The following is an 11,348-nucleotide window of genomic DNA, read 5'->3' as shown; positions in this document are numbered from 1 at the left end:
GGCCTATCAGCTGACTTCACCTATTTATATATGCATATACGATTTATTTCATGTTTCTTTGTTAAATAAATACATACATAATCCTAAGCATACTATTAATTGGCGGGATGTTCAGGTAAACAAAAACATTTTGAAATTATTATATATATGTTTCTTAAATAATGATGATGGAAACTAATGATAGCCAGAATGATTTTGGATGTAGGTCAAACTAGCTAGAATATTCTGGTCAAGCCTCTGCGCATTCTCGATCTAAGAGAAATTATGTTACAGAAGCAAGCAATCACCCAGGTTAAAGTGTGTGGAATCACTTCAGCCTAGAAGAGACTACCTGAGAGAATGAGAACTATATGCGCGAGGCATATCCCAACCTATTTTAAGGGCCATGAAAATGTCGAGGACGGTGTTTTGCTCGAGGGGAGTGAGATGTAATACCCTCAGTAAATTGTGAATATTCTATTTACATTTGCTAAAGTTACTTGGCACATTTTGGGACATGTTAAAGGCCTAATATGAATAAGTGACGAACATAAATGTTCATTTTCTAATTTTACATTAATAAAATATTGCATCTAGTCAACCATGAAGATTAGGGTGGGAAAATATGTTGAAATAGAGTTTCATAGTCTAGACGATTAAAAGACAATTATGGGCAGAGGTGATTACATGCCCAGATCCCTCTCTCTAAAGATAAATTATCTCAGTTAAGGAAAAGGGAGACAAGAGGGTGAGAGGGAAAAATCCTAAGGCAACCTTATGAACTTGGAGCTTGGTTGGAGGAGGCCTTAGAGAGGAAAAATGAAAGTTGTTTAGCTTGATGCCCTCAAAACAAGACATTGTTGAGGGAGGAAAGACGCTACCAAAGAAGGAATTCTGAAGTTGGTTGGCTAATGGAATTCAAAACTGAACCCATTGTGGTCAGTTTAACCCTATACTAGAATTGATAGGGTCATAAAATTTCTTGGGTAACGTTGGACCTAATATGGTCTCTATCTTGAAAATTGTTATGTATGTGAAGTTGGTTTGGGGGGGGGGGTGGTTCTAGTAGAGAATATTGGTTCTCATTGGTTGGGTGGAGTAGCCTTTTCCCCCTATGATTTTCATGGCAGGCTCAAACATTGGAAAATAGATAAGTGAAATATGTTTTAGAACAATTTTCTTGCATGAAACATTTTTTTGTGCAGATGCTTAAATCTAACATTGATATTATGAAATCATAAGGAATATATGATACTGTAAATGAATTCAAGTTAGTCCAAGATTTTTTTAACATAATAGGATCTATCCATTTTCCTAGAGTAGTCTTAAACTCGTAAATACTTAGGCTTGAAGGTATATGTCAAGTCCCGGAGAAGGTCCTCTCCAACCTTCTAGACTACAAGAAATTATATTAAATTTTTAATATCAAAGAGAGTACAATAGGGTTTGTGCTTAAAGATCAACCCTATCATATTACATGTAAAGGCTAATGATAAATGAATTTAATATGATGTTGAAGAAAGTAATGATGAAGTTTATTCCGCAAACTGTTGAAAAAAGCCACATTCTCATTCCAATAATGTAGTAACAAACAGGTGACACTGGAGAGGATCCAAGCATACTCTATTCATTTAACTCAAACAACAAGTATGATAGAATTGTGAAAGGTAGGATAGTCGTCGCATAAGTAACCCCATTTCTTTTCAAAAGAAAAGAAGAATCTTAAATACATGAGTGTAATGATAAAGAGTCAATGCATGTTCACATATTATATTTATAGATAAGTCTTACATTGTAAACATGTTGAAGCATGAGAAAAGGGGTCTTTACTCCTTTATACCTTATATCTCCATAAATGATGTAGTTGTCCATCTAGTAGTTACAAACTCACATCGAGATACCACTTATCTGAAAACAAAACACGTTGTCTTACTAAGAATCTATATACATTCAACAAGAATTTATGCATAGTATAAGTCAAACCTAGGTGTTGGGTTGAAGAGTGTTCATAAATAACAACTCACGAGGCTACTAGGCCGCAACTGTGAAACAGCACAAATACATTACCTTTATCTAAAGAACTTGATGGTTCTTTCTTTCCGGAACCATCCGGAAAAACCCTAGTTCAAGAAGTATTAAACAACCAAGTGGCTTCTTGGTCGTCATCCTGGAAGGAATAGAAAGAGGAGAAAATTTAGAAAAACATAAGTTGGACGGTTATTCTGCTTAGGAATCCAACACCAAAGCTCACTGAACAATTATTCTAGTGGGGATATTTTCGCCTGTGAAAGCACCCATGAGAGAGAAAGGTTAAATATGAACCGATAGGGAAACCAAAGAGCAAAGAAGAAGAAAAATAGAAGGGAATTCGTAACCCTTACCCGTCAATATAGACCTAGAATTGGTGGAGAATTTATAAACCCTGCACAGTAATATAACAAGTTAAATTCCTCGAAGGACAAATTGAAGAAAAAAAAGGAAAGGTAAGAAAGAAGTTTGTTATGGTTCTTAAACACTGTAGTAGGTGAAGAGATTGCCCATAAAAGTAGCTGAAACGAATACTGAAGGTTGAAGAGTTACTCAATAGAGTATTCGTCATCGTCAAACCCTGTAGTCCACGCTGGGAAAAGCCTGGTAAAACTTTAAAATAAAGAAATGCATATAAGACATTGGCAGTGTAAAAGAAACAATCTGAAAATAACCATAACAATCTATTAAATCATGGGTTGCTCTGTAGATCTTAAATAAACCCGCAAGTTACGTAAGTTGCGGTAACACTTGAGACCTTGGTAGGTCAAGACCACGCTAAAAGGAAAATAGAAACACAAGTGTAACTACGACCCATACTTATAATGAATTAACCAACACAAAGGAGAAACACAAATTGCAAACCATTCATGTGCCGAATCTCGATCATAGTAAACACAAAGTATGGTGTTAAATAAGAAAAATAATAGGACTATTAAGAGAGTTATAACATATTGTAAGTTGACAATTGCCTATGATGCGTAAACAGTAACACCTTAAATAATTCACCAACATGTTCTTCTTAACCAAGTCAAAATAAATTCATATATAATGGGATATATATGTTACAAATTTTATTTATATTTATATTTATTGATTTCATTATTATCATCTATTAAATATTTTAAAAATATATATAAATTTAAGTATTGAGGGGTTTTCGCAATGCATTATATTAGATATCATTTTTCGAGATTCAACTACGTTAAGTAAGTCATTCATCTATGACCATTTTCATGAGAGTTAGTCGTAACTGACTAATTTCTCATGATATTTGGATATTCCACTTAGCACTCATTGCATCGAGTGATGCTCAGATGGGTGAAGAAGTGGGATTGAAACTAGTGAAATGAATCACATAGTGTCATTCATCACTTTCAGGGCTTGCACCTGGTAACCAGGGCTTCTTGGGAACTCACCCATCCCAGATCGCCTCTGGCTCAAGTGCATTTAACTATGGAGTTTTTCACACAATCAGGCCCACTTAGATTGCTACCCCATTTGCAAAACCTTAGCAAGTATTGTGCCTCACGAACAATTCAAGTAGTGTTCCCTTCACTCTTTTGAATTTAAGTATTGAGGGGTTTTCACAGTGCATTATATCAGATATCATTTTTTGGGATTCAATTGCATTAGGTAAGTCAACCATTTCCATGAGAGGTAGTCGTAACTGACTAATTTTTCATGATTTTTGAATAGTCCACTTAGCACTCATTGCATCGGGTGATGCTCACAGGGGTGAAGAAGTGGGATTGAAACTAGTGAAATGAATCACATAGCATCAATAATCACTTCTCGGGCTTGCACCCAGTAACCAAGAATTCCCGTCACCATCCCAGATCACCTCTAGCTCAAATGCGCTTAACTGTGGATTTTTTCGCACAATCAAGCCCACTTATCTTGCTACCCCATTTGCAAAACCTTAGCAAGTATTGTGCCTCATGAACCATTCAAGTAGAGTTCCCTTCACTCTTTTGAATTTAAGTGTTAAGGGGTTTCCGCGGTGCATTATATTAGATATCATTTTTTGGGATTCAACTACGTTAATTAAGTCATTCATATGTGACCATTTCCATGGGAGGTAGTCTTAATTGACTAATTTCTCATGATTTTTGAATAGTCCACTTAGCCCTCATTGCATCGAGTGATGCTCATTATTATAACCAATTAAGATATTTAAATTTTTGAATTGTTTATTTTATGATTTCATTATTATAATAATTTCTCCAATGCTTTTCCAATTAACTTATATTTAAACATTTATTTTTTAACCTAGCAATCCTAATGTCTCTCATTCTTCGCACCTTTATAATCTATATGTTCACTTTTTTCTAATCACTTTGTTGGATTGATTTGGATGGGTAGAGTGTCCACCCTAAACTTTGGACAATATCCTCAATCCACTCACACAGTATCAATATCCAAAGATAACATGACATATGTAACAAGATTTTTAACTATGGAGATCCTTAATTATATATATATATATATATATATATATTTATTTATTTTTATATTTATATTTATATATTTATATTTATATATATATTTATATATATATATTTATATATATATTTATATATATATATATATATATATATAGATATATCAATCAATTTAGCAATTTAGTTAAACGAAAAAAAAGAAAAAAAAAAGGACATAACTACTTTTGAGATAAGTCTCAACTTTTGATATGTGACTACTAAAAATATTCTAAAACATTTCATGAAGGTTAAATCCTACCATCCACTTGATAATTATTGATAATTTTTTCAAAAATTTAGGAGCCCTACTCCAAAATAAACATGCCTATATACATAATTAACTAGTGCATACCCATCTTAACTATGGATAAGATCAAATCCCTAGAGTTGCAAATATTTACTTATATGTTATCCCTCTAAGTGCATGTTAGATGATGTTCAAATGGAACAAACTTGGCTTTGATTATGACATGTATCAAATTCATGGCAACATACCATTAAAATGTTTTAACCACCATACATTGAACACATTAGGAATGACACATCTCCCTAATTATGATATTTCTAGTAAAAAGTATTTTGCTCTCCCTATCTTTCTTTCTCTCTCTTTATATATAAAAAGATATATAAAGTTGATATTAAAATATTTTATTTAAGATGCCATTCAAATATTTTATTTAGTTTTCTTATTAAAAGGAAAATTGTTATTAATATGTTTTAAATTTCTTCTATCAATTTTATATAAAAATTTGATGATTGTTTTGTTTTATAATGTTTTGGGTCAAATATGGCAATGGCCAATTTTATTATTTCATTATTATAATAATTTCTCCAAATGTTTTTACAATTAACTTATATTTAAACATTTATTTTTTGGCCTAGCAATCCTAATGTCTCTCATTCTTCGCACCTTTATAATCTATATGCTCACTTTTTTCTAATCACTTTGTTGCATTGGTTCGGATGGTTGGAGTGTGAAACATTGGACAATATCCTCAATCCACTCACACAGTATCAATATCCAAAAATAACACGACATATGTAACAATATTCTTAACTATGGAGATTCACTCCATTTTACCATGGAGATTTTTAATCATATTAAAAATATTATATTAATCAATTTAGCAATTTAGTTAAACTGGAAAAAAGGACATAACTACTTTTGAGATAAATATCAACTTTTGATTTGTGACTACTACTAAAAATATTCGAAAACATTTTATGAAGGTTAAATCCTACCATCCACCTGATAATTATTGATAATTAAATCAATAATTTTGAATCCCTACTCCAAAATAAATAAGCATATAAGCATATATATATATATATATATATATATATATATATATATATATATATATATATATACCCATCTTAACTATGGATAGGAACAAATCCCTAGAGTTGCAAATCTTTACCTAGATTTTATCCCTCTAAATGCATGCTAGATCTGGTGTTCAAATGGATCAAAGTTGCCTTTGATTATGAAATGTATCAATTTCATAGCAGCATACCATTAAAATGGGCAACATACCATTAAAATATTTTAACCACCATACATTGAACACATAAGGAATGACATATCTCCCTAATTATGATACTTTTAGTAAAACACCTTTCACTCTCTCTATCTTTCTTTCTCTCTCTTTATATATATAAAGATATATAAAGTTGATATTAAAATATTTTCTTTAAGATGACATTCAAATATTTTATTTAGTGTTCTTATTAAAAGGAAAATTGTTATTAAAATGTTTTAAGTTTCATGTATCAATTTTTATATAAAAGGTTGATGATTGTTTTATAATGTTGTTTTTCTCTTTATGTAAAGTTAGTATAAAAATATATTATTTAAAATATAAATTTAACATTATTTAAGTGGGTTAATGCATGAAGATGGGTTATACTTTTGGGTCAAGTGTGGCATGAAATTTCAAGTTTTTTTCTCTTTTATAGAATTGTAGTCCTCAAAATTCAAGTAAGCATTGATTCAGATTAAGAAGACAATATCTAGATATTTTTTGCAAAAAAGTTAGTGTCCTATAATCTCTCAATTTTCCACTAAATGCAATTAATGTCTTTGAAAATTTTCTCAAAACTTAAGAGATATGTGTGTTTTCACGTAGCATAACTTAGTCTAAAATGTGTAATATATATATATATATATATATATATATATATATATATATATATATATATATATAGAAGCATGATATACATGGAGAGAACTAAGCTTTTCATATAAAAAGTTTAGTTTTTATGCAAAATTATATTTTTTTATAAACAAAGTAATGTTTCAATTGCATTTTGGAGACTCATGTGTTCACATAAGATTGTTTTTAACTCTTTAAATAAATTGAAAAATCAAGAGTTCCCTTTTGAAGAGAACTCGTAAGTGAATATAGTGGTAATTTTTGAAAAAATTTCGTTTTGTATATTTTATGTAATTGATTTTTATTGAACCCCTTTGAAACAATCCGAAAAAAATTCAATATTTATGTTTAAAAGAAATTAAATTAAAAATATGATATGAATTCAAAAGCATCAAATTCATATGCCATTGGATAAAAGATTCTTTCACAAATCCAACATGATCAACCCTCCCACTTAAGTATAATTTCTGCCCTAAATTCATAGATTAATTCAATAGATTACAAAATGGGGTTGTAGAGAAATCTATAGAAGAGGTGCTGAAACTGTGATTTTTAGAACCTCGGGAGCTCGATCGAGCACTTCAAACGCTCAATCAAGCATTAAAATTCAAAATTAAAATTGCTCAATCGAGCATTAAGGAACCCTCTATCGTATATGTTGTTTTCCAGGGGCTCGATCAAGCAATTTGAATTTTGAATTTACAAGTATAGCTTGATCGAACCTTTAATTCAAGTTACAAAGCAGCTCCATCGATGGTTTGTTTAAACACTAGATCGAGTTATTTTTAAGTGTCTCAACAACTTGAACGAGCGTTTAAAAATTGTTCGATGGATTGAGCATCCTTTTTTCACCAAAACCCACCCTAGTTTCGGCGAAAAGTGTAACCTAGCTCTATGCTGTCACCCAAGTGTTACATGTCAATTTCATATTTATACATTTCTTTATGGGAGAGATGTTGTAATGTTTAACATTTTGACTCAATCAAAATAAAACAAAATTAAATTAAAATAATAAAATAAAAAACCACAAAATTCTCGAGCCTTTGATTCTTCCCATGGTATTTGCATTGAAATGCACACTCTCCAACCTAATATGGTAAAAATGTTGAAACTTAATGTAATGTAATTTCCTATAAACATTTTTACTCAGTCAAAATAAAATAAAATAACCTTATGATGAAAACAAATTCTGGGGTCTCTTCGTTTCATCAGAAAACCACACCTGGTCCAATCCACGCTCCAGAGGTAGTTGATTCCAACAAACTTGTACACACTACATTCCAGCACTGCCAACAACGGCCATTCTACTTCTTCTAGCTACACCTATAACAATGAGGCATCTTACTTCCAACACCATGCAATGAAGGATTAAAAATACACAGTTTAGACGGCACCAATCATTTCTGATATATACCAGTGGGATATTTCTGAGTACCTATGGGTATATTACTGAAAATCCAACCACACCCACACGCGCTTAGCTTCTCATTCACTGCAAACCCACGCAGGGAATTAAAGATGTGTTGCACCTCCGAAACAAGACCTTGCTCAGCATGATGATAATTGCAAACAAAAATACCTGAAAATGAAAACATTCTAAACACTAGCGACAGCACTTGCCAGCACTGGTTCTCTACTTCATCGACCGATTGTTCTCTCTGTAGCGTTGTCCATGATGAGCGCATTGAAGTTTTAACACAATTTGGAGGCGGCTCTCCTCAAACCCTCCTTCTCTGTAATTGCAAGTAATTCAACTCTCCATAATATACCTCCAGGATTCAGCGCTCAATTCTTCACAAAACTCTATCGAAAACCCTGCATACTGACATGCCTATTCTGTGGCAGTCCTATTTTCTTCTTCCCCCTTTCAGGCAGGGTCTCCAGATCTCCGAGCGGGACCCCAATCAACAAAAATTTTGGTCCATTTGTGCCCAGAAGGTGACTTTCGTGAACTGGAAACTAACAAATACCATGCAGAGATTTCGGATGGACATTCCAGTAACATTAACAGTTTATTACTGACTCAGGGTTCAACCTATGACAGTTTCCTCTAAAACAACATACAAAACTTAATTTTGGATTTAATTTATGACAGACGTGAATTCCTTAACAACGTTTCATATATTCACTGACCGTTCACTAACCATCACATAAAACACACAGAGGTTTCTGAGCAGACATTTACACACTTGTCCAATTAACCATGGGGAGATCAAGTCACAAAAATCAAAGAACTATTACAGTTTTCATATGCAGAATCTTTATTAGCATATTATTGTTACCTCAACGGCCTGATCATACAAGGATGGGCGTGCTCTGCCTTGGCCCTCTCTATCCATCAGACCTCCCCTCACTCCATCTATCTCTCCCCTGCTGCCTCCCCTTCCTTTTTCTTTCCCAAAAAGAAGTCATACATAAGTCATACCTAACTACTTCTTTCCACACATGAAGGAATTAGTTATACAGTTATAATTCAATCTTTATCTTCATTCAAACAAACTAGACCACTTTTAACTACCTGCCCTTATTGAAATTAACACAAATTTAACAACTAAGTCTTCCTCAAGTCTTGCATTAGCCACAACATGTGACCACCTCGTCACATTGCTAGCCCAGTCTAGATGCTCCTACATCAGACTCTCACAGTTGAAAACATTCACGATCTCCTGATCATGTGCTTTCAAAAAGGAACGAAGAGAAAAAGAAAAAAAAATTCCTCCTCGATCCTAGACTTGGTCCTGGAGTTGTCCATGTGCTTTGTTCCTCCGTTTAGGCTGCATGCTAGCTGCTTCCTGCTTCATCTTCCTTCTATGGTCACAATAGTTTGGAGTTGAAAACACCGTAATAAGTTTGTCGTCGTGTTCAATTTCATAATCTTCCTCTTTAACTTCATGAGACCTGACCACCTGCGCAAGATTGTTTTCTTGCAAAAAAATTTTGGTCACATCTTCTCCAAAAGACAAACCAACCTCTCATTTGTTGGGTCCACACCCTTTATGGAGTTGTGGATCGCTCCAAAGTATTTCACACATCAGACCCTCTTCAGGTGGCTGTCGGAACCAAACAATGTCTTTGATATCATCCAGTTTTATACCATCAACACTAAAAATACTACCATGGACAACAAAAATCTTGTCATTGAGGACATGAGCCAAAGGCAAGCAACAAAACACTTCAACGAAAAGCTCAACCATGTTTTCACTGTACTTGGACTTGACTTCGCCCTCAAAACTATAAATCTAGTTCATACTCCTGCTTTCACAGTTTCCTCTTGCAAGATAGAGTTCAGTTGGACACATACACTTGAATACGAATAGCACAAGTATAACTTCAACTGAAAATGATCCTCGATCAACAAAATTACCATTAAAAAGATCAGGATTGTACTCCGAAGGAAGCCTACTAATCTCAAAGATATTAAAAAGGTCATAATACTGACCATGGATGTCATTACAAACAGTGAATTGCTTTCCAATCGAAATATCAATGTCAACCAGCGATGGCATCACCTCCAGCAAATCCTTTACTTGCAATAATATTTGAAATGCACACCTTCTGCATATATTTTTCTGATTCTTGAAGTCATCCATCACTTTCTTTATAAATTCCAATGTTACATTTTCTCCTTCTATTCTATGTTGTCGCTCTACCTTTATTGAATGAAAATCAATGGGATCAACAACAGAATGATTCACAAGATCATTCACTGAGATGGCCTCAATAAATCTAACTTTTTTTACTGTTGTTTCGGTCTCTTCAAGCTTTTTGGTGGCATCAGGATCATTTGGACAAATTCTCTTAACCTGTTGAAAATCTTTTAGTACTTGACTGATCACCTTTTCTGATGTTGCCAGCCTTTGCCTTCTGGTCTGCTTCAACATCAGTTTTTTTATGTTCTCAATCTCTGTTTCTAGTCGATCTTCCAGCTGGTCTTCTTCATTAATTCTCCCTTCCTACTTTAGCTTGTTGCTGCTGTCCAGCTGCATCTTCCTCTGTTTCACACATTCAGACTGTGTGTCTCCTTTCAACAATATTTCAACTTGTTGTTCTGGACTTCCTTCTTTCATCAACATCCCAGTGTGTTGATTTAACTCCTTCAAAGAGTTTTCAAGTTTTTCCTCTGTATCATCTATTCTAATAATACTTCCTTGCCCTGGTTCATAGTTGTGAACTTCTTCCTCTACTTCTGCTTCCTTTACTGCAGACATCTTACAATCTTTATCAGGTACTGGTGCTTTTAACCATTTCTCCAGTAACTCTAGCTCCTTCTCCCATACATTAGCTTCTTGATGAGCGCTGCTTTCTTTTTCTCCTTGATCCTGTTGTTGACTTTTTATCATTGTCAGCTCTTCTTCCTTTTCTTTACCTTTTGCTAGGTGAATTTCTACTTCATGTCGTCTTCCTTGAGGTATGTTTTCCAGGTTGATCAACTCAACATCTCCCATGGTTGACTCAACCATGCCTATCATCATGACAGCATGATGATCTTTTACTATGTTTTCAAAAATCATAGTCTCTTCTTCCTGAACTTCTTTGAAAATCTTCATTGGTTGTGCCTTTTCACCTTTATATGTTGCTTTCACTACTATTTTTGAGCTCTCGTCTTCTATGCAATTTCCTCTTCCAGGACTGTCAACTACATTCCGTGTGGGTGATACTGAATCGCTTGAAAACAATGTTGAGGAGCCATTGAGTGGAGAGG

General features: G+C 33.6%; 1 pseudogene; it reads right to left on the bottom strand.

Moving 5' to 3' along the window:
• Window positions 1-9,885: 9,885 nt before the first annotated feature.
• LOC149229917 (serine/threonine-protein phosphatase 5 pseudogene) lies at window positions 9,886-10,527 on the bottom strand (annotated as a pseudogene).
• Window positions 10,528-11,348: the final 821 nt, after the last annotated feature.

This window comes from Pinus tabuliformis, chromosome J (genome assembly GCF_031772625.1).
Source record: "Pinus tabuliformis cultivar Carrire ecotype Pingquan chromosome J, CPIR1, whole genome shotgun sequence".
Lineage (NCBI taxonomy): Eukaryota > Viridiplantae > Streptophyta > Pinopsida > Pinales > Pinaceae > Pinus > Pinus tabuliformis.
This window is presented reverse-complemented; position numbering and strand designations above follow the sequence as displayed.